The following is a 25102-nucleotide window of genomic DNA, read 5'->3' as shown; positions in this document are numbered from 1 at the left end:
CACCTATACATATATATATATATATTGGGAAGTCTCTTCACTAAGGGTCTGCTACTACAATAATAACTTTGAATATAGTTCCAGATTATATAGTGTACTCCCTGCTCTTGGCATCAAAGGTCCACTCACTCCCTATTTATGTGATCACCACTTACCTGATTGGGATTACTCATCCATTCACGTGCCTAGTAATTACCTAGGAGATACATTTACCTTCAGTGAACAAGAATAGGAAATACACACTATGTGACCGAGTTATTTCCTGATTTAAGCGCTCCTACCCCCCTTTTTGATCCATCAGTGGCTCAACAGCAACTGGCTTGAAGCCAGGATAACTTTATCATAAAAGAACTCAGGCATCACTAATTAATGGGGTCATTTATTAATAGTACAATATAAACCTTTACACAGAACTGACAAAGACTATAGGTAAAACACACCGCTTGAAAGAGAAGGATTAAACATAACAGGAACACTCCGCTGAAAGGGAAAAGATTAGACATAAAGTGTAAGTGTAACTAATTCAGACTACCTCACCTATTAGAAGGAAGATTTCTCTCTCTGCCTCTGGTGGGATTAGGGCTCTCTCTCTGCCTCTGGTGGGATTAGGGCTCTCTCTCTCTGTCTCTCCCTCCTTCACCACATCACCACGCCTCTGGTCCAATTGCTCCAGCTGACAGCCTTCTTTGATGCTCTCTGCACTGCTTTCTCTCTCCTCATCTTCAGCAATCGTCTGCCTTCTTCCTCCATTTAAGAACTGCACTCTATTCTGCAGCTCCAGCAGACATCCTCTCTCTCTCTGCAAGCTGTTCTGTGCTCCAAGCTGTTCTGAGCACCACGCTGCACTGCACACAAGCTGGAATGAACACTCCTCCTCTCCTGTAGCTCACTAATATGGAAGCTTGTCCTTTCATGGAAAGTTACGGCCAGTAACCTGCCGCCCACCAAATTCTTGTACCTCCCCGTACCAAGGACACGTTCCCAGCTGGCCAGCCTGAAGTTGTGTCTTCGGAGTGGGGAAAAATACATTCCTTCGATAAGGGCCAGCCTGAACCGGTTCTCTCCAAGCGAACAACAGCCTTAACTATAAACTTTGCCTTTGCCCTGAAAAGCCTCTCAGCTTCATCAAGATGGAGTCCCTCTAGCTCTAGGCCTGTAGGCCTGAAAGGGGTGAAATGCTCCTTAGCTCTATCAGAATACCTACATAAACCATACCAATGTGTCTAATATGTCAAAGCCAATAGGCAATAGACAGGTGAAAGTCAAGAATAAAGGCATATTAAGCAGCTATCCTCTTCTAGATCTGGAAAAAAGGGCTTAAAAGGGCCAACACAGGCTATGAATACCTATACTAGATGCGAGCAAGATTAATGATCTATATCACTTCTAAATAAAGCCAAAAACTCTGCCATTACATTCCACCCTTAGATCCTTATCTTGCGAGCATCAATAAACAACAACAACCATCTAAACAAACATCAACATAATCTATCCAATATAGGCTAAGAATACCTATCCTAGATGTGAGCAAGATTAAGATCTATATCACTGCTAAATAACTCTGCCATCCACCCTTAGATCCTTATCTTGCGAACATCTTACAAACAATAACATCCAGATAAACAAACATCAACACAATCTATCAACAAATCAAAACCTAAAAAACTCCCTAAAAACAATGACAACTTAAGGAAATTCCACCTGAAACTCAATTGTAGGGAATAGAAACCTAAAAACAAATCAAAGCACCCTTGACTTGAATGCTGAAACATATCTGAGATTGGATCTGATAACAACAGAAACTAACCAAAGCATCCTCAAACTAAATGTGCCTCAACTACTAATGATAACTGGTGAAATCTAGTGATGTAGGGACTTATGTGTTGAATGAAAACAGCAAGGGGCCTACTTCGGACAACTTAAGGCTAAATGAGGCCTACCTACTATTGTCAACTTAAGAACTAAATGTGTCTCAACTCCTAATGAGAAAACAACAAAGGGCCTAAATGAGCTCTACCTACTATAGGCAACTTAAGCTAATGATGACTCATGAAACTATTGGTGTAGGGGCTTGTTTGTGGGATGAAAATAACAATGTTCCTAAATGAGGCCTACCTACTGACATTAGTCAATTTAAAGTGAAATCTGAGAAATAAACATGACAAACTGTTGCAAGGTCTGGATAAACATTAATACATAATCATACTAAAAGACACACCTCCCAGAACAATCCAAAGTGTACGGTAACCACCCTTTGATCAATCAAGGTGAAAATGTAAGAACAGTAGAAAACAACCCCATTTCTACAAGATAGCTGGTGTAACATCAAGCTTAGAACAACAAAACAATCATTGTGAATCACACGGTGGAACACATGTGTGCGCCACCATTCAAAAAAGTCCTTCATTGGCAAAAACTATTTTGAAGAAAACAGGAAAACTATAATAGGTGACATATTTTTTGCTTTAAAAGTGGGGCCTGCTTGTCCAAGGGATTATGCATCAAAATACATATATAATTCTGTCCCAAATAAAACATATTTGTGTTATTCTGTTTTTTTTTTAAAAGTGGGGCCTGCTCGTAGTGATGTCAATAAAAAGACGCAGGCCAAGGAATTAAATAAGTCAGTCCAAATTCTTCAGTGTAGGCCACCACCCTGCATCCTCGGTATCCGGACACTTCCTCCAATGCGGCCATCCATCACCCTTCCGGTCTGGTCTGGTCTGGTCTGGTTCCATCATCCAAAAACAATAAACTAAAATAAAAACATGAAAGTAAAAAGCTAAAACAAGAAAAGGAAGTGGAAGGGGGACGGACCCACACAGAACCACAACCACAGCAATCCTAGGAACAAGAGAACAAGTATCATTATTCTTGCAAAAATAAAATTTTCCATTGAAAAAGCACCCCGGGTGCCTTTCATAATTGAAAAGAAAATATCCTAAATAATTAAAAACATTCAAAATTTAACTTTTAATAACATTATCAGCAGGGCCTAACATACCCTAATCCTCATCAAGCCAGCCCCCTCCCTTCAGAGCAGGAGCCAGGCTACAGTATGACGCTACTTTGGAACACTGCCATATGATGAGCCTCTCTAAACCAGCAGGGCACTGCAAGCCTCCCATTTCCCTAGTCAGAGAAGCCCGCCCAGGCCCATCATGACTAACTAACTCCAAGGGAAGAGCCAGGTCACCCCGCCCTTAAATAAACAAGCCATCCGCGGAAGAAAATTGGATTGTAGCCAATCATAACGAACAGGGACGTGATCGAAACTTGCAGAGCAAAGGGAAAAAAAACTCGTCTGCACAAACCAGCTGGTCTGCCAAGGTCGACAAACAAATTCCTTTTGGCTATTCTCAGGGCTTATTTTCAAACTAACGGAAGCTAGCATTTAAAAAAAAACAATTCTGTTACAGTGTACTGCCAATTAAAAGCTGCAATTTCTAAAAAGACTTTTGTCTAACTAATTCAGCTAAAGGCAAGACATTTAAAATATGGGCACTTATTTAGAAAGGGGCAACTCAGTTTTGCACACAAAATTATACATTCTGCATTTGGGAAAACAACATAAAATGCAGATACATTTCAACATTGTATTTAATGTAAGGTTTTGCTGACACATTTATAAAAGCATACATTTTAATTTACATTTGGGAAAATAATAATGTTACATTTCAACATTTTTTTTCTTCAAAGGCACATGGTTGCATTCCACTAATTAAAAGCACATGTTACCACGCACTGTCGGGCAAGATTTATTATTCTAAACCTATCATTTTTGCAACCAGCACATTCCTGTCTAGATGGAAACCCCCAAAGAAATAATTAATGAAAACAGCTCCGTAGCATGCATTCTAACGGGCCATCTTTTTAACATTTCACTCATTTTAAAAGAATACAGCTCTCTCGTAATCCGACTGGTTGATTTATAACCACATCAGTTCCAAGGCAAACCCACACAAATTCGTAGACGCATTTCAAAAAGAATGTGAAATGAACAAAACCCTTTGCAAAGCACAAGATGTTACCTTCCTGTCAAGAGGTTGACAAAGTACATAGGCAGACTAAGGAATCAAAAAAAGTCAAAATCAAACCATCAAATAATCCTTAAAATAATCCACTGACTTTTATAGTCAGGTCAGATAACCATGCATGTTGACAGCATGTAAAAAATAAAGACTGCCATCTCAACTCAAGATATTAACCCTTTGGCAGCTCAAGCAGAATCATTTCTTCACGTTCACAGCTAACACGTACACATATTTTCAAAAACGTTATCCCCAAGCACCCGAGAGAGATCCAGCTCTCTCCTGCCAAACGTAATGAGAACATGCCCTGTCCAAGCCATGACCACATGGCGCTATTCACAAGCCATATTTACAAGACAAGCCTTTCACAAACAACAAATCCAAGGCGCAATGCACAAGGAACACAGCAGATTAACATAAGAACATGCACCTCACAAACCACATTAAAATGGCGCTATTCAAAAGCCATATTTACAAGACAAGCTTTTCACAAACAATAAATCCAAGGCGCAATGCACAAGGAACACAACAGATTAACATAAGAACATGCACCTCACAAGCCACATTAAAATGGCGCTATTCAAAAGCCATATTTACAAGACAAGCTTTTCACAAACAATAAATCCAAGGCGCAATGCACAAGGAACACAACAGATTAACATAAGAACATGCACCTCACAAGCCACATTAAAATGGCGCTATTCACAAGTCATATTTACAAGACAATAAACAAACTCAAAAAACGACACGCTTTTCACAAGGAATATATCCAAAGCACCATTCACAAGCAACACAGCAGATCAACATGAGAACATGCACCTCATAAGCCACAATAAAATGGCGCTATTCACAAGTCATATTTACAAGGAGCTATATTCAAAAAACTCCACAGATCATATTAAAATGAACACATTTCACATTGCACAGCATAAGCAGATGCAGCAAGCAATTTAATGGGCAATTTAAAAGCACTTTTTACACACATTTATACAATTGGACCATCACAAAGATGTAACTGGCTTCCTCATGTAATGCCATCCTTCAACTCTGACAGTTTAAACACCAAGATGAAAACCATTCCTTCCACCCTGAATAAGCCAAATGCCATGATGTAATGCAATCTCCTCACGCTGCCACTGTTCAAGCCTATAGGTCTAACAGGCTACATAAACTGCAACATTACGCCAGATGGAACCAGCGTTCAGGGCACTCCCTCAGAACACATGGGAAACAATCTAAGCACATGGCCAGATCACACAGGATAGGTAAACCGTTCGACTACGCCAGATGTTATGGCGTTCATGGCACTCACTCACAACACATGGGAACCTCTCTAAGCACATGGCCAGGAACCTCTCTAAGCACATGGCAAGGTCACAAAGGTTTCGTAAACTGTTCGTAGACGCCAGATGTAATGGCTGGATTTTCTGAGTAGGTGGGATCAGCCCCCAGGGGCCCCTCCAACCCAGCCAGAACGTAATCACCTTCCCTCCTCAGGACCACCTATCCAGGCACCTGGTACCTACCTGAGGATGGGGAACTCGCAATATACAAGCTCATATTATTAAGAACACCACTAAATCTATAGGGATACTAAGAATACTCACTGATTACTAGGGATATCCATACCCTACACCACACTTATTTACATCAGTTGGTCTCGCGGCCACTCAGACCCAGACCGGTCTACCCTAGGGCAGATATTGCGCACAATCCGGTGCGACTACACATGGGCCTGCAGAACCCAATGCTCTCTTTTCCACAAGCGTTCGCAATCCTGCGAAACTACACACTAGTTCGACCACCTAGTGCTCTCATTTACTCAAGCCACAATCCAGTGGGTATCTACACTGGTCTCCCACCCAGTGTTCTCACTAACGCCGCATATCAACGACGACCACATTCCTATGAACACCTATACATATATATATATATATTGGGAAGTCTCTTCACTAAGGGTCTGCTACTACAATAATAACTTTGAATATAGTTCCAGATTATATAGTGTACTCCCTGCTCTTGGCATCAAAGGTCCACTCACTCCCTATTTATGTGATCACCACTTACCTGATTGGGATTACTCATCCATTCACGTGCCTAGTAATTACCTAGGAGATACATTTACCTTCAGTGAACAAGAATAGGAAATACACACTATGTGACCGAGTTATTTCCTGATTTAAGCGCTCCTACCCCCCTTTTTGATCCATCAGTGGCTCAACAGCAACTGGCTTGAAGCCAGGATAACTTTATCATAAAAGAACTCAGGCATCACTAATTAATGGGGTCATTTATTAATAGTACAATATAAACCTTTACACAGAACTGACAAAGACTATAGGTAAAACACACCGCTTGAAAGAGAAGGATTAAACATAACAGGAACACTCCGCTGAAAGGGAAAAGATTAGACATAAAGTGTAAGTGTAACTAATTCAGACTACCTCACCTATTAGAAGGAAGATTTCTCTCTCTGCCTCTGGTGGGATTAGGGCTCTCTCTCTGCCTCTGGTGGGATTAGGGCTCTCTCTCTCTGTCTCTCCCTCCTTCACCACATCACCACGCCTCTGGTCCAATTGCTCCAGCTGACAGCCTTCTTTGATGCTCTCTGCACTGCTTTCTCTCTCCTCATCTTCAGCAATCGTCTGCCTTCTTCCTCCATTTAAGAACTGCACTCTATTCTGCAGCTCCAGCAGACATCCTCTCTCTCTCTGCAAGCTGTTCTGTGCTCCAAGCTGTTCTGAGCACCACGCTGCACTGCACACAAGCTGGAATGAACACTCCTCCTCTCCTGTAGCTCGCTAATATGGAAGCTTGTCCTTTCATGGAAAGTTACGGCCAGTAACCTGCCGCCCACCAAATTCTTGTACCTCCCCGTACCAAGGACACGTTCCCAGCTGGCCAGCCTGAAGTTGTGTCTTCGGAGTGGGGAAAAATACATTCCTTCGATAAGGGCCAGCCTGAACCGGTTCTCTCCAAGCGAACAACAGCCTTAACTATAAACTTTGCCTTTGCCCTGAAAAGCCTCTCAGCTTCATCAAGATGGAGTCCCTCTAGCTCTAGGCCTGTAGGCCTGAAAGGGGTGAAATGCTCCTTAGCTCTATCAGAATACCTACATAAACCATACCAATGTGTCTAATATGTCAAAGCCAATAGGCAATAGACAGGTGAAAGTCAAGAATAAAGGCATATTAAGCAGCTATCCTCTTCTAGATCTGGAAAAAAGGGCTTAAAAGGGCCAACACAGGCTATGAATACCTATACTAGATGTGAGCAAGATTAATGATCTATATCACTTCTAAATAAAGCCAAAAACTCTGCCATTACACCCGAGGGTGGTAATTTGAGAGTGTTTAGCAACTGCAATTGTGGTTGCAAAACATTCATACATGGCTGTGCGGTTGCTATAAGGAAGGGAACGTACCTTCCTAATAGCGAATCACAAAACCTATTTAGCGACTCGCAAATAATTAGCAATTTGCTAAATAGGCTTTGTACATGGCCCACAGTGATTTTGCATGTGCAAACGGGTTGCAAACCTGTTTGCATATGCAAAATCACACTGTACATCTGGCCCCAGGACTCCTAAGAATCACAGACTCCAGGTTGTCATATTTAGTGGGTTTATTACAAAGCAAAAAATAACTGGACATACAAACACCTCAAGAAGATATTGTAGAAATATATTAGAACTAATACAAAGCCAAACCTACGACCGAAATTTCGCTTCAGGAAAAGGAACAAAATGACAAATTCCAAGACCAGAACACAATTAATAAGTGCTCCCATGTCTTGATTGGTCTTCATTGGAGGTTTGTAGGTAAAAGCATTAGTCTGTCCATACTCTACCACTAACGTTACATCCCTGCTTAGTATTCCCAGGCATGTCAGGAAAAAGGTGTCAGTGCAAGAAGACTTCCTAAGAAGTACACTCACGTTGTATGGGTCAAGTAGCCAAAGGCTACAGATCTCGTTTTAAGATGCTCCTTCTCTCCCCATCAATCTCCACTCCTCTCCTGACTCACCCCCGGGCACTGACCCTAATTCAAACAGCACAATCTCTGTACACTCCCTCTAGTCATCTTCTGATCAGCTCATCCAGTTGGGCGCTCATCATTGGGGATTTTCAAGTTAGTTTCGATACTCCCAGCTCCTGACTTGATTACCTTGATTCCCGGGCCTTCTCCAGTGAGAAAGAACACCATTACTATCAGCGCTTTCTTGGGTAAATGTATGCTTTCCTTCCCTGTGCCTAGCTCCTAAAACAAAAGCGTTAATCTAACTAACAAAGAGGGGTTTCTCCATCTGCAACAGAAACGTGAGAACGGAACAAATCCAACATGCACATGAATTTCAAACATCCTCTATGAATAAAGAGCACCAGGGAGAATGCATTTCAGGCCTACAAAATTCGGCCAACATTAGAAAATAATACATAAGCCTCATGACCATACATATAAATGCACTCCTGCACTGATCATTTCTAAATCCACAAATTACATGAGCACATCAGATACGTGAATAAATGCAAACAGTTAGCACAAATCTACATGTTAATGTTTTCAGCTAAACATGCATGTATTGCAACAATAATTACTTCATGTTCATATGAAAATTATACCTAGCACATCACGTTTCACTTTATTACAGTACACATTCTACTGTCACATGGTAAAACAACAAAAGAATAAATGTAAGTGTGATCTATTCATGATTATAGTGCACCCCTACAACCGAAAGAACGCCATCGCGCTCTGTCAACGTACTATCTACTCATGTCCTTAGTCACTGTAACCTTGAATAGTTGATATGGAGGGTTACTTTTGAACTTCATAATTGGACAGAGATCCTTTATTGTTTGGTTATTTATGCATTTATGTAATGTTCGTCAGTCTACCATTGTCACATCATATATTACTACATGTCACATCAATCACTGATAGACTTTATTTTTGTTCCTGTTGTGTATGACAGCCACGCTCACTAAATGAAATGTATATATGATTTGAAGTATCACTGTGGTATGTCCAGCTCTATGTTTAGATTACAAAAAGAGAGAAATGTCTTTTCATGTAATTGTCATGGTATAAAAGGAATTGATTTCACCCAACTGGACTTTTTGTAGACTAGATCATCAATACTTAGGTTCCGAGGGACACAGAGTCACCCCTTTGACTTTAATAGTTTCCATATGTTCTAGGCACTGTACCGCACCCATACATTCAATCACTAGGACAGCATCTCTTTTAACATACGCATCCTATATAATAGGAGAATGGGCTACCTCGGAAATCGGGATTCTCTTATGTCCACTAGTGGTAGACGTGGATATGAGACATGAGGTAAATTGAATGACTGAACTGATTTGGTAAAATCCCCTCTTTATATACAGTTAATGTTATTATTAAGTTATGGGGGGGGCAGTTTTATTTTGCTCAAACTCTGATCAAATGCATTGTGTGTTTCGCAAAAACTCAGATTTGTTTTCTTTTTTTGTGTGGTTTTTAGGTAGGGTTGATGAAGTGTTTTGCCTGGAATCCAGGATGTTGAGTTGAAGCCGGAAATTGAATCTGGTTCCCCAGTTCCAAAGTTTGCAGCTCTGGACGTTAGGCCAAATCTCTTTCCTAGATAGCAGATGCTTTACGTGAAAAGACAGCTGCGAGTCCAGGGAGTCTGTGATGGGTGCACTTGGTTCCAGGGACACAGCAAGTCGGTAATGTCAGAAATAATCATCAGATTAACCAGTGTTGTGATAAATGAAGGATCTGGAAGAAGGAACACAGATGAAAGGACGGTAAAAAGACAAACTAACATGGAAGGCCACAAAATGTGTTACAGAACAGCCAGATGTTAGAAACTAAAACTATTCGAAGTTGTGAGGGAACAATTTCAGGAAACTGACCTACTTTTTGGAACCCCTAAAAAACCCATCCTGCATTCAGCAGCCTTTAGCCAAAAGTGGTGTACTGATAGGGCATGGGGCCTCAACTGAACAGGATATCCTGCCTCCTATTTTTAGACTCCACAAACTATTCTCCACATTCCACCCACATGACTTCCACTCTTTGAGCATACCATGCCATTTTCCTCTTGAAAAAATTAGCAAGTGTGTAGGGTGCCCTATCGCTCATGTACCATGGTGATTCCCAGGGTCCTCAGGGGACCGTAAGTGCCTGACCGAAGTATAACCTTCTACAATTCTACTTTTGCTCGCACCATCATTAGACTGAGACAAAATTGGACTCATACAAAACCAACTCAACCGTAAAAAGACTTGTTTGATCTAAGCACACATATGCTACATGTAATCTCTCATACATTCAGTCCTTCCTGCAGGCTCATCAAACAGTGTCTTTGAGAGAACACCTTCCATTAATGTTGCTTAGTTCAGTATCATGATGGTTCACCTGTGTTCCTGAGGCCACACTGTCCACTGCACACCTAAAAGCACTACTTTAATTTTTGGCTTTTACTTTACAGGATTCCGGTAAGAAAGGACCCTGGGACCACCCCGTTAAATTACCATGGGAAGACTCCTGGGTAGGCTTCTAAAATGAAAACACTATGCCACACATGCTAACAGACCCGAATCAGGTGTGAGACTCCCGATTTGTAAGCCAAAAATGGCTTTATTTTAGCTGTCTCCTGCCTCTGGTTCAATATAAGTCAATGGGGAAAATGTATGTATGTATGTATGTATTGGCATATTTATATAGCGCTGTACTGTCACCCAGAGGGTATCCTGGCGCTTTTGATTCAGCAAGCTGAAACCAGCGAAGCAAAATCACACTGCTCTTGAAAACAGGTGGGTCTTCAGACCTCTCTTAAAAGATAGAAATTCACCCTGACTCCTCAGCAATATTGGGAGAGAATTCCAAAGTCTAGCAGCCGCAAAACTAAAGGACCGACCATCCATCCTTACCCTCTGAACTCTGGGAACCGTTGCCAGACACGCAGAGGAAGAAAGTAGTCTCCGAGGGGTGGAGTACCATGAGAATAAATTCTGCAGCAGAACTGGACCCTGTCCATGCAAGGCTCTAAAAACCAGACAGGATGCTTTAAAAAGGATCCGTTGATGGACAGGCAGCCAATGTAGATCCATGAGTGCCATGGAGGAAGAGGCAGTGCACGCGCGAGAAAGTGCCAGCTTGGCTGCCATGTTTTGTACCCGCTGCAGCTTGCCCACCAGCTTGCTAGGCGCCTCCAGAAGCAGTGCATTGCAATAATCCAATCTGCTTAGGATGATACCCCGCACTACCTCAGGCCTAGCCTGCGCTGGGAGCAATGGTAGAACTTTACGTAGCATCCGAAGAAGCATCATGCAGGTGGCTACGGTTTTATTAACAAAGATGTCCAATTGTAAGTTGGGGCCAAACATGACCCCCAGATTACGTGCAGATTCTGCTGCAGTCACTGCCCCAGGAAAGGAGGAATGCCAGAAATCATCTGACAATGGACGCGGGACCCGATCATTAGAGCAAAGCAGCACCTCAGTTTTTGACCCATTAAACTGGAGGGAGTTGGAACGTAGCCAATCCCCTGTAGCTGACATACAGCGGTGAAAAGTCTCTAAGGATACGGCGTCTTTACCCTCCAGAGAAAAGACCAACTGGGTATCGTCAGCGTAGTTAAACACCGAAATACCAAAAGAACTTATCAATTGGATCAGATTAATGGAGGTACAGATTGAATAATATAGGACTGATAGCCGAGCCCTGGGGCACCCCCTGCCCAACTCTCCGCACATCCGACCTAAAAGGCGGCAATGCCACCACCTGCTGCCTGTTGTTAAGATACGAGACTAACCAGTCCCTTGCCAACCCCGTGACTCCGATCTCCTCCAGCCTCCCGATAATGGTGGAGTGGCTGACCGTGTCGAACGCGGCCGACATGTCGAGCAGCACTAAAAAGGCTGCCCGACCCGTGTCGACCTGCGAACGAAGATTGTCCAGCGCGGCCACCAGCGCAGACTCCGTCCCATGAGCTGGCCGGAAACCAAACTGGGCCACATCCAACCATGCGTTGTCCTCTAAGAATCTAGATAGAGATCGGGTAGCCAGCTTCTCCATGATCTTAACCGGGAAAGGGAGCAAGGAAATGGGTCTGTAATTTGACAAGCAGGTGGGGTCGAGTGTGGGTTTCTTCAGGAGGGGTGAAACCACTTCCAACTTCCAACTCTCCGGGACAGTTGCGGTGGCAAACGACTGATGGCAGATGGAATACAGTGGATGAAAAAGTTCTTTCTGGAACAATTTCCAGAATTTGTGTGGGAGTGGATCCAACGGGGAACCTGATGACACGGTTTGCGCCAGTTTGCAGAACTCATCAAAAGGAGGGAGAGAAAAACAACTCAGCTGTGGTCGACTGGAAGATTCATCCGGAGCTCCCAGACTGAGAGGGGAACAACTCAGCTGGGGTCGACCGGGAGATTCATCCGGAGCACCCAGACTGAGAGGGGGACAGCTCAGCTGGGGTCGACTGGAGGGTTCTTCCGGAGTTCCCAGACTGAGAGGAGAACACCTCAGCTGGGGTCGACTGGGAGATTCATCCGGAGCACCCAGACTGAGAGGGGAGCAACTCCGCTGGGGTCGACTGGATAGTGCTTCGGAACACCCAGACTGGGAGGGGACCAACTCAGCTGGGGTCGACTGGAAGATACTCCAAGAGCACCCAGACTGAGAGGAAGACCACTCCGCTGGGGTCGACTGGAGGATTCATCTGGAGCTCCCATCTGGGAACAACATAGAAAATGCTCTGGAGCGCCCCGGATAACTGGATTATCCAGTGATGCTGACATAGGTGGAGTCAATCCAGCAAGTCCGCTCAGAATAGTAGCGATCTTGTCCTCAAAGGCAGCTGCCAGAGAGTTGCATAAAGCCTGAGAGACTGGGATGTTATTCATGGCACCAGTCGGGTGGGAAAGATCATTCACAATCTTAAACAAGGTCTGTGATTTGTTGGTCGCCTGATTCAGCGTGTCTTCCAAGTAGACCGCTTTTGCACACTTGATCTGTGCTTTACATTCCTGCAGTGCCAGCCTAAAGTTAACTTTTGCTGCATCTAAATAGTGCTTCCTCCAGACCCTCTCTGCCCGCTTGCATCTCAACTTCAGTTGCAAAAGATGGTTAGTATACCAAGGCATAGCTCGGTTTTGTCTGTCCCTTGATCTGCCCAATGGGGCCACTTTATCCAAAGAGTTGGATATATGCCGACACAGGCTGGCGTAGCTTTTGTCAACTCTACCTTCCAGTATAACTCCCCCATGAAGTAGAGTAGGCAGAGCTGGAGATTTTAAAATGTATTCACCCAATTTGTTTTCAAACTCTCCCTCTTATCTGTTCGAAAATATTGCCTTGTATGCTACCCTGGTACCACTTTGATGAAGGCTCTTCATGATAGCAGGAGCTGTATTATAAATAGGGTGCACTGTCCCTCTTTCCGGCACAATACACATCTAACAGGGTGGGTAAGGTGCAAATAGGGACACTGTGCTCTGATGGAGCAAGGATTTTAATCATAATAAAGTACTAAGAATTGTTGGTTATACTAATTTACACAAATTTCATATACAATGTAGAAGTAGGGGAAGCTTGCCTATGTGTCTACTAACAAGTAATTGAATAAGACTAAAATGGCCGCTAAAAAAGGCGAGAAACAATTTGCGCGTACCCCAATGGCATGATGTCATATCGCTTGGAGGGAAGCTTTGCTTCTGCACACTAATGTACACAATGACCACTCCAGAACTCACATGCTAAGCATATGCTTTGTCCAAAACTAAACTGCATTTTATACTAAGTGCTAATGCATAAAGAATTATTTTAAGTAAAAGGGATTAGAGTAGACATAAGTGGTATACACTGAAACAATTTTATTTGAGTCTAATATCTTGTCTTTTTACGACTTCTCTGTTAGTTCGTAATCGGGCCTAAACCAAGAGAGGAGGCTTAAACCCACATGGGTAACGTGCGCAGACTCAGTAAACAGCAACCCTGGAGTCGTGATCTCAAGCTTTGGAACATGGTCAAGGTCGATCTTTTCTCATAAAGAGAGCTGACAGAACAACCTGAAGACTCAATAAACCAATGTATAAATGAAATAAAATGTTTAATTTTCAATGAGAAACAGGTGGGAATAAAGCTTGGGAAAACAAATTAAATGGGTGGGAACATAAGACAATAATCTTTAGAAAAGTAATAATTTAGTATGGTGTGATGATCATCTCCCTTGGTTTGTCCAATCAGAAAATACAATTTACACAAGTTTGAAACATTTGGGGGCGGAACATGCCACCAGAAGGTATAATTGGGATAGTTAGCAAATTGAATTAGGCTGATTGCTGCCAGAACGCTGAGAGATAGACATGCTGTCCGATTGCTGAACAATTACCTGAAACAGACATAGAATTTTCAAATACAATTTAGGAACGAGAGTGCGGAAATGGACCGAGGAGGCGAGGGACTAGGAACGAGGTGCGGAAGAATTGTCGAGGAGGGAACTAGTATCTGAGATTTTTTCCAGAATTATGGAGTTAACACTGTAATTTGTATTTGATTCACTAAAATATTTTCAGATAACTTTTTAAAACTAGAACTGAGTCTGTGGTTATACATTGAATAAATAAGTAAATGCTTTAAAGTCATTAATTACCACTTCTAACGCAACTAAAATCGATCCATGAGTAAGAAAGGCCTTAGTAATTAAATAGGTTTAAAATTCTTTAGGCCAACGGACATATAGAAAAACCCTAAATTGATTTCCGGCGGGGTTTTCATCAACTGGATACTGTAAGTGAGTGTGGTTAATGGGCCCGAATGTGTGTGATTTAGGGATACTTGTTCGCAGGTTGGTGTCCCGCTGGATCAGCTCTGTTACAGTTAATGTGCTGCCCATAGGGCAAATGTGAACTTGCATGAGCTCTGGCGGCAGCACATAAAAGAAAGTTGATTAATTATTAATTGGAAATAAATGTTTTATTATTTGGTAATTAATTTTATTAATTGGTGATTAATTTCTAATAATTGGTAATTAATTTATATTAATTGGTAATAATTTTTTGTTATACAACATTATTTAATTGTTCAATATTTGTTAATTGGTAATTATTTTTTATAATTAATATGTTCTTGTTATTATTATTTTTATATATATTTTTTAATTGTTAATTAATATTAATTCATGTTTATTTATTGGTATTTATTAATAATTTATTCTTAATTAAATATTCATTGTTAATTATGTTTTAAATAATTTTTTGGTATTTTTAAATAGTTTATAGTTATTTAATAACTAATTCATTAAAATTTTTTGAATATGTGACGTTTTTACGAAAACAATTACCCCGCATACCATCACTCCGCAATTATTACACCGCAAATACAAACACCCCGCAAAGTTTCACAACACAAACTTTTACGACTATGCCTTTACCACGCATGCCACCACAACGCCAAGGCATGCATGTTAAAGGTATATTCATTGTAAAAGTTTTAAAGGTAAGTGAGAGCACCCTACCCTACACTACCCTGCACTCTAATGTAGTACCCCTGCACAACCCACCCTCGACACACAGTCCTTTACCTACATTTACACTACCCAACATGACCCCCCAACACTACCATAAACAACTTTTCTTCCCTACACAAACACTACAACACTTCCTTAATACACTACCCCTGCACAACGCTACACTACACAAACACATCACTACCCTACACTACACAAACACTACAACACTACCCTAAACCCTAAAACACTACCCCCAGCATGACCCTACACTACACAAACACTACAACACTACCCTAAACCCTAAAACACTACCCCCAGCATGACCCTACACTACATAAACACTACAACACTACCCTAAATCCTAAAACACTAGCCTCAGCATGACCCTACACTACACAAACACTACTACACTACCCTAAACCCTATAACACTACCCCTGCATGGCCCTATACTACACAAACACTACAACACTACCCTAAACCCTATAACACTACCCACAGCACGAACCTCTACAAAACTACACTACACTACAAAATCAATACCCCAGCACGACCCCCCAACCCGAAAAAATTAACCCAAACACCCTTCCCGTTCTATCGTCTTGGTTCCACTCTCCTCCTGGATCTTCATGAATTCTGTTTTTTTTTCCCAACGCAAGTGCACTTACCATACATGCTTTTACAACGTAATTCGTTATAAAGACATGCGTGGTAAATGCACACGCGTTGTGAAAAAATACGGAGTGATGGTATGCGGGGTCAAAAACCTTGTGGAGTAATGGTATGAGGACTCAAAGTCCTCGGAAAAAAAGATTCGGAATAAACTTAGATTACCATATTTTTTTAGTATTTTAATTATTTTTAAGTATGTTGTTTTTAACGTCTATGCTATCTAACACTTACCCTACTGTTGCACTCTCTGGAGTTGGAATAGTAATTTTTACTTCTACGCTATCCAACATTTTCCCTATTGTTGCACTCTCTGGAGTTGGAATAGTAATTTTTACCCCTACACAATCCAACATTTTCCCTACTGTTGCACTCTCTGGAGTTGGAAAAGTATTTTTTACCCCTACGCTATCCAACACTTTCCCTACTGTTGCACTCTCTGGAGTTGGAATAGTAATTTTTACCTCTACGCTATCCAACACTTTCCCTACTGATGCAATCTTTGGAGTTGGAATAGTAATTTTTACCCCTACGCTATCCAACACTTTCCCTACTGTTGCACTCTCTGAAGTTGGAATAGTAATTTTTACCCCCACGCTATCCAACACTTTCCCTACTGTTGCACTCTCTGGAGTTGGAATAGTAATTTTTACCCCTATGCTATCCAACACTTTCCCTACTGTTCGCACTCTTTGGAGTTGGAATAGTAATTTTTACCCCTACGCTATTCAACACTTTTCCTACTGTTGCACTCTATGGAGTTGGAATAGTAATTTTTACCCCTATGCTATCCAACACTTTCTCTACTGTTCGCACTCTTTAGAGTTGGAATAGTAATTTTTACCCCTACGCTATTCAACACTTTTCCTACTGTTGCACTCTATGGAGTTGGAATAGTAATTTTTACCCCTACGCTATCCAACACTTTGCCTACTGTTGCACTCTCTGGAGTTGGAATAGTAATTTTTTCCCCTACGCTATCCAACATTCTCTTTACTTTTTTTTACTTGTTTTACATTTGTTTTTTTTGTTTTTTTGTCCTCATACATGCCACCAGAAGATGTCTGCTCTAGATGGGATCTCTCAGAGCCTTTCGCATGCATACACTTAGATTGCGCCCCTGGATTGTGTGCGCGGCCTACCGAAATCACCCAGAGGTAGGCTCTCTCCATGTCCAACTCCCTATTACCTTCTTACCAGGGAGGACCGGACCACAAACCTCTGGCATAATCATTGGACTTTTAGTTATTTTTCTGACCAATCTTTTAGCGCAGACCAGATCTTAATGGCACTCTCTCCACCACACACCCTATCCGACTGGCTGATCATTATAATATTCTTTAAACAGTCAGCAAATCTTGGGGGGGGCCTTCAACTTCCACTCTCTGCATATTTCCCTCCTGGCAATAACCACCACATACAACAGAAACTGTGTGGCGGAATTATTCATTAAGTACCCCTGTGGAAGTCCAAAGAAAATCAACCTGGAGGAACAGGTAATTTGTGTTAATAAAACCTCCTCCAAGAAATCACACACGTGCCTCCAGTAGCTGGTAATTTCTGGGCAATCCATAAACATGTGTAAATCGTCCGCTGCCGTAAAGTTACACCTCGGACAATTATAAGTTTCAGCTGATATCCTAGATAGTTTAGCAGGGGTCCAATATACCCTGTGAGCCATGAATAAGTGGTTTCTTCTGAGGTTTGCTGGTTTGATTATCTTTTGTGACATGGTAAATGCATCACACCAGCTTCTTGTATCTCTCTCGATTCTCAGTTATGAATTGACCCATAGACTCATTATTTCAGAATCTAGGCTATCTTTTGCATCCACCAAAATGTTATACCGGAAGGAGACCTCCGGCTTCCAGCCTCTCCCTCTACTGATAAAATCTAGGGTCTGGGTCTCCTCCTCCTTTCCCCAGCACTGTCTTCCCCACCATGATGACAATTGGAATACTTGAATCTTGTGAGGGACCCCCCAGTTAGATTAGATAAAGATTCCCAATCCAGGAGCCGAGTGTTGATACAGAGGTCCCTCCACTTTCTCAAGCCTGCTTCCTTCAGTGGTTGTGCCAGCCTATCCAACAAGCAGTCAGGAGTACCCGGGGAATCTCATATTGGAGCTAGTGTGTTGTAGTAGGGGATCCCCAGAACCTTCCGAATGTGCTGCCAGATTTTAAGTGCCGCCTGTAGCATCTTCAAGCGAACCTTTTTGTAACATTTTTGGTCCCCAAATTTATAGAGGAAAAATTCAAGACCTTGAGGCTGGTCCGATAGCATTGCCTGAAAAAGGCGGCTGTGCGAAGAGGAATCTAGCTTAGTAGCCAGCATTCTAAAATTCTTAAACTGGAAGACATAGCAATAAAAGAGCAGATCAGGTAAAGCCAAGCCTCCCAACTTCAACCCCCTTCTCAATTTCCTCCATGCTATCCTTGGAGATTTTGTGGCCCAAATAAATGATCCAATCTTCCCTTGGAGGTTAGCAATATCCTTAGGATTAAATATTAGGGGTATGCAATTAAACAAAAAAGTTATTTTAGGGAGGATGGTCATTTTAACTAAGTTCACTCTTCCATAAATGTTCTGGGGCAGACCCCCCACCTGGTTAATAATTTACTTACTTCCTTCACCACTGTATGCCAGCTAGTTTTAGAAATATCCTCTAATTTCTGTGTAAGGTATATACCTAGATATCTAATTTTTGGTTTGGCCTCCTGTACCGGAGGTGCGCTATTCCAACTCATTATATCCGTTTTTTCTTTGTTGATTTTATATCCTGATACCCTGCCAAAATCTTCAGCTAATTTAAATATTCTAGGAATAGCCTCAGCCGGGTTAGCAGTGTAGAGGGGATCGTCTGCATATAAAGCTGTTTTTAGTTCTAACTCCCCCCTTTTAAAGGGTGTAATAACGGAGTCCGATCTCAGGGAGCAGACAAAAGGCTCGATGTATACATCGAACAGGAGAGGAGACAGGGGACAACCCTGCCTCGTACCTCTGGAGATGTTAAACCAGTCTTTCAGACCACCATTAATCAGGACCTTGGCCCGGGGGCGACTATATAAAGATTTTACTCCCTCTATAAAAATAGAAGGAAACCCAAAACTTGTCATAGTCTCCCATAGGAACACCCAATTGACCTGATCGAATGCTTTGGCAGCATCAATCGCTACAATGGTGAGTGGCAGTCCTCTCTCCTCTGCTACATCGATTGCCCCAATCACTTGACACGTAAGCTCATTGAGCTGCCGGCCAGGTATGAACCCTCTCTGATCTGGATGGATGATTGTCTTGATGACTTTTGCTAATCTAGCTGCCAATATTCCAGAGAATATCTTCAAATCGGAATTTAAGAGAGATATCGGTGTATATGACTCTATCTTTTGAGGATCTTTATTTGATTTTATTATTAGGGCAATAGTATCCTTCAGCCATGAAGGGGAAATTTCACCTCCTTGTAAAAAGATTCTATAAAAGAGTGTCATAAGCACGGGCAATATTTCCTCCAAATTGTCCGCATACACCTCTGTCGGCAAGCCGTCAGGACCAGGGTCTTTCCCTCGACTCATCTTCTTCAGCTGCACCCTTATCTCCCCCTCTGAGATCTCACTAGCTAACAAAGTCTTATCTGATTCACACAGATGGGGCAAATCCCTCAAGCCTAACCAAGCCTCCACATCCTCGACACCACAACAGCTATCTTCTTGATATAACCCCCTCATGAACCCTCTTGCTTCCTCCCTAATCTCTTCTTCCTCCATTAACAATACCCCGAGTCCCGCTGGATTAATGAGTCAATATTATTCCTACTTCTCTCTGATCTCGACTTCCAGGCCAAAAGAGCACCACACTTCTCCCCATACTCAAAATTCTTCAGTCTACTAACCTCCCACCTGCCCCTAATTGTTTTATCGCTTCTTGCTTCAAATCCTGATTGAAGTTCTAAGAGTTCTTTTTCCAACCTCGGGATGTTGTCCCTATCCACAAGGGCTGCTGCCTGTAGCTGTAATTCTTTCTTTTTTATAACTTCAAGGTCACCAGTGTCTATTTTCTTAATTAATCTTCTCTTATAAGCCATCTGTGAACTCAGTATACCTCTCAAGTAGGCCTTAAAGGATTCCCAAACTAATTGCTCTGTGCCTGTACCTATATTGAAATGGAAATACTCAGTGATACTTTCCCTAACCTTAGATTTGATTTCATCGTCCAGCAATAGTGTTCTGTCCAAAGTCCATATAACACCTGTGGGCCTAGTCCTAAAATGAATTACTGGTTCCACCACTGAGTGATCGGAAAAACCTGCTGGAATATGAGATATTGACACTATGTCTGGTGTTAAAACACGATCTACCAAAAAATAGTCAATTCTTGTATACTGTTTATATTTTTTGCTGTAAAAAGAATATTCTCTTACAGCTCCATATTTAGCTCTCCATACATCCTGTAAATTAAAGTCCTTTATGATATTCCTAAGAGCTAAAAAATAGTTCTTCGGCAAACGATATTTCACACTAAATTGAAATCTCCTCCTAATATTACCGGGGCAGTGTGTTGTAATAACATACCCCCTAATTTCAGAAGGAAACTGGAATTGTCCTCATTAGGACCATAATACACTGCACATGTATAAGGAGAGCTACCTATGGAGAAGACTGCAACCAGTCATCTGCCGGACTGATCAGTGTCCCATTTCAGAACCTTAATCCCCTTATTTGCTCTAACAATGGTGGCTACCCCCTCAAGATTCCCTTTTGCCTAGAACATAGAACCTCCTGGACCCAACCTAATTTCCCAAAAACTTGTTTGCACAGTTTGGCCTCTAGATGCGTTTCTTGTAATAAGTAAGCATGAGCTTCAGAATTTTTCAAGTATTTGCAAACCCTAGATTGTTTTCTTCCACCCCCATGCCATTAAGATTCCAGGAGAAGAATGTATTACTGGTTACCCTACTGACAGCCATATCTAAACTTGACCCAATAAGTGCCCACCTTCCAGAGCTCTAACCAACGATATGAGAATTTTGCAACATATGAGGACATTTTTTCATTTTCACCCCCCCCGGACCCCTCCCAAGCCCTCCCCCAGGGAACCCTCCCATCTACCAGGCGCTGTTCTCGCCTTTTAAGGAGCCCCCCCTGCACCTTCGGCACTGCAGCTTATAAACATTTTTTATTTATTTATTTATTTTTTGCGGAATCATAATACAGTTTTCCTCTTTTTTTTACCCCTGCTTTTCTTCCTCTCCCCCTTTTTTTTAATCTTTATCTCAACCCCACATACATTTCTAGTGAAAAAAGAAGAAAAACTATTTTTTTTCTATAGGTTTTTCCATTTTTTTTTTTACCCCACACCCTTCATCAATCACCTGTTTAAATCTTCTAACAATTGAAAACCTAACTATTTCCTCATCTGGGACAAAAGTTCGTCAACTTCCTCCGGATTATTGCAGTTATACATTTTATTATTCCACATCACATTTAGAAGGTCTGGAAACTTCATCTGCACCTGCGTCCCCAGTGACCTAAGTTCTGGCATCCTAGAACCTAATTCCCACTGCCTCTGGGCTGTCCGACCACCTATATCAGATCGAATTTGATATGGGTTGGCTCTATAGTGAAGGGTGGATCGTGTGAGACACATACTTAGAATTAATTCCTTAATACTGTAAGTGTGAAAATTAACAAGAATCTTCCTAGGTGCCTTCCGGTCAGGGTGTAGCCTAAAGGGGTCTCTATGCACCGTCTGAATCTCTGCCTCAAGATCAATATCGGGCCGGTCCTTCAAGACCCCATCCCATAGTAATTTACAGACAAATCCCTTGATAATTTCACTTCCTCACCCTCTGGAATTTTCAAGATTCTAAGGTTATTTCTGCGTATCTGCATCTACAGCCTTTCCATATCCATCATGAGAGACCGATTGTGTGCTTTTAGAGTATCAATGTCCTTGGAATTCCCCGATGTGGACTCCGATAGCATAGAGACCTTACTCTCGAGAGAACTAGTCTGAGTACATATGTCCTCTAGTTTAGTCTCCAACAAATCAAATCTGTCATGCAGACTTTTTTGATTAGCCTCTGAGACCTCAAACTTACTCAATAGGTCCTCTCTCAGTGATTGAAATAAAAGACCAATCCTGTCTCCTTCTAACTCAGTACTAACTGGACCCACTAACTGCTGAGGGTCAACACTGCCTTGAGAAGTCCGCTGGGTCTGTACCAAAGTATGAGCCTGAACCTGAACCTGAACCTGGACCGAGGCCCGGGACTGTGTTAGAGGTATCTGTGGCGTTTGAAGTTTACCGGGGTCGACAGAGACCAGGGACAAGAACGGGTCTGTGATTTCTACCATTACCGGGGACCCTTGCGGCTCTATTGGAGGGAGAGAGGCATCACTGAGTATAACTGCTGCTGCAGGACTGCCAGCTGAACCCGCACACAGCCTCGCTTCTGAATTCTTCGGGTCTCCCACATCCTGGATAGTTCCCAAAGGCGTATATTGTTTTCCCAGGGCCAGGGTAGTCAGAACAGATGGATCCGAAACCTGATATATTGCCCCAGCATCTGTTACAATCACCCCCTTCGGGCCCGCCAGGTGCTCTAAGATCTTGAAGTAACTCTTAAGCGACGGGGTACTCTTTTGTGCCTGCACCTGTTGAGACGCCTTGGTACTTCCAACCTTCTTGGCCCCCCACTTTCTCTTCTTTTTTATAGGGAGTTAATGGAGTTGGTCCCCCCCTCTCCACTGTGACTGCAGAGTCCAATACCCCCTTTAACTTCAGCTCTTGTTTGGACCTTAGCTGGTACCTATTTCTATTTTTTTACTCCTCTGCAGTCCCACTCAGTTCGCCCCCACTGCCTGCAGGGAGAACTGCCACTGGATCTGGCCCCACAGACTTCTCAATCAGTTTAATGGCGCCCCCTCCCCTCTCAAGAGTTTCACCGGATTCACTATATGAAGTGCTGCTGCTGCTGATGGTGACACCAACTCCATACAGCCTCCCCCTTTTGGAGCCTCCTTACCGGCGTATGAAGTGCAGAGAGACGTTGCCGCTGAAAAATGCCCCCAGCAAACCGGACATCTAAAGTGTATCAGCAAAATTGCAACCCGAGTCCGGTTCCTCAGATTGCTCCGGTGTTCTCTAACTGATGGAGCCGCTGCCGCAACTCCACACTGCCACCGTTGGTGTAAAACGGTCCTGCCTGCAGCTTGCAATCGCCGCGTCCTCTATCCGCAAAAGCTTCAGGGTCCTAGGGCCCCAGAGTGCTATAGAGTGTTGCTCTGCCTCTGCCGCTACCGGAAAAGAGAAGACACCGATTACTGGTAAATGCCCTAAAATTACAAAAATAAGATGGCCCCCAGTCTCTCACCACATCCACTAAAGGCCGCCATCCTATCCTCCGCTATTTTCCTGCCGCTGCCGCCTGCAGTGCGGCTGTGCTACTGAGCTCCGCGACCGGCGTTAGCCTGCCGCTGCCATGTTCCCCGCCTCCTTCCAATAAATACCATAGTTTGTTTTACATTTGTATTTCATTTTTATTTATATTATTATAGATGTATTTGGAATTTACAATATTTTTAATTGTTTTGAAGTTATTAAAATAATTATTAAAAGTTATTATTAAGTAAGTATATATAATATGTACTATATGTATATGTTTAATTAATTTTTTATTAAATTATGTATATTATTAATTTTAAATATTATAAAATATATTTAACTATGTTTATTACATTTATAAGTATTATTTCATTTATTTTACTTTTTTTATTAAAAAGAAATATCTTTTTTAATTACGATATTTTTGTACTTACCTTGTTGGAGATAGGATGTCGATATTTTTTACACCACCACCCTATTAACCACCACCGCCATTCTCACCACAACCACCACAATCTGCACCACCACCACACTACCACCATTGCCACTTTATCACTATCACACTACCACCACCACCGTCATTATAACCACCACCCTAACCACCATCGCTACCTCAAGAACACCCCCCTCGCCACCAACTCGACCCTAACTACGACCTCCACACTAAGCATCACCACCCTAACTACACCCACCACCCTACCACAATTCTACCACCTTAACCACCACCTCCATATTAACAATAAATGTCACTTTAACCAGCCTACCACCACCATAATAACACCACTTACCCAACACCCTGCCCCAACCACTTCCCTACCACCACTGACACAGCAACACTTTTTCATAATCGTATCACCACACCACCCACCTCCATGACCACCACCACAACCACCACCTTAACCACCAAATTGCTAACCACCATCAAAACGACCACAACAACTCTACTCTAACCACCACCACCCTACCCTAACCACCACTACCACCCTACTATAACCACCACCATCCACCCATAACCACAATTTCCATGCTACCCTAATCATCACCAGCACCACCCTACCCTAACCACCGCTACCACCCTACTATAACCACCACCATCCACCCATAACCACCACCTCCGTGCTACCCTAATCATCACCAGCACCACCCTACCCTAACCGCCACAAACCTAATTGATACCACCACCCTAACCACTACCCAAACCACTACCACCACCCTGACAACCACCACATTTACCACCACTACCACTCTCACCACAACCAATGACCTGTTATCACCAAATTACTACTACCACGACCCTAACAGCACCACCACCATTGTACTACTATTACCCTTACCAACACCACTCTCAAGTCCACCACATCCAGACACCATTACTCTACCGCCATCTCACTAAGCACTACTACCCTAACCACCACTTCCACCCTCAAGACCACCACTGCTCTCACCATCATCACCACCCTATCCCTCACCACCACCATCCTAATTACCATCACCCTAACATATTTACCAACA

The sequence above is a fragment of the Lissotriton vulgaris genome, chromosome 5, assembly GCF_964263255.1.
Source record: "Lissotriton vulgaris chromosome 5, aLisVul1.2, whole genome shotgun sequence".
Lineage (NCBI taxonomy): Eukaryota > Metazoa > Chordata > Amphibia > Caudata > Salamandridae > Lissotriton > Lissotriton vulgaris.
Note: the sequence above shows the minus strand (reverse complement) of the source record.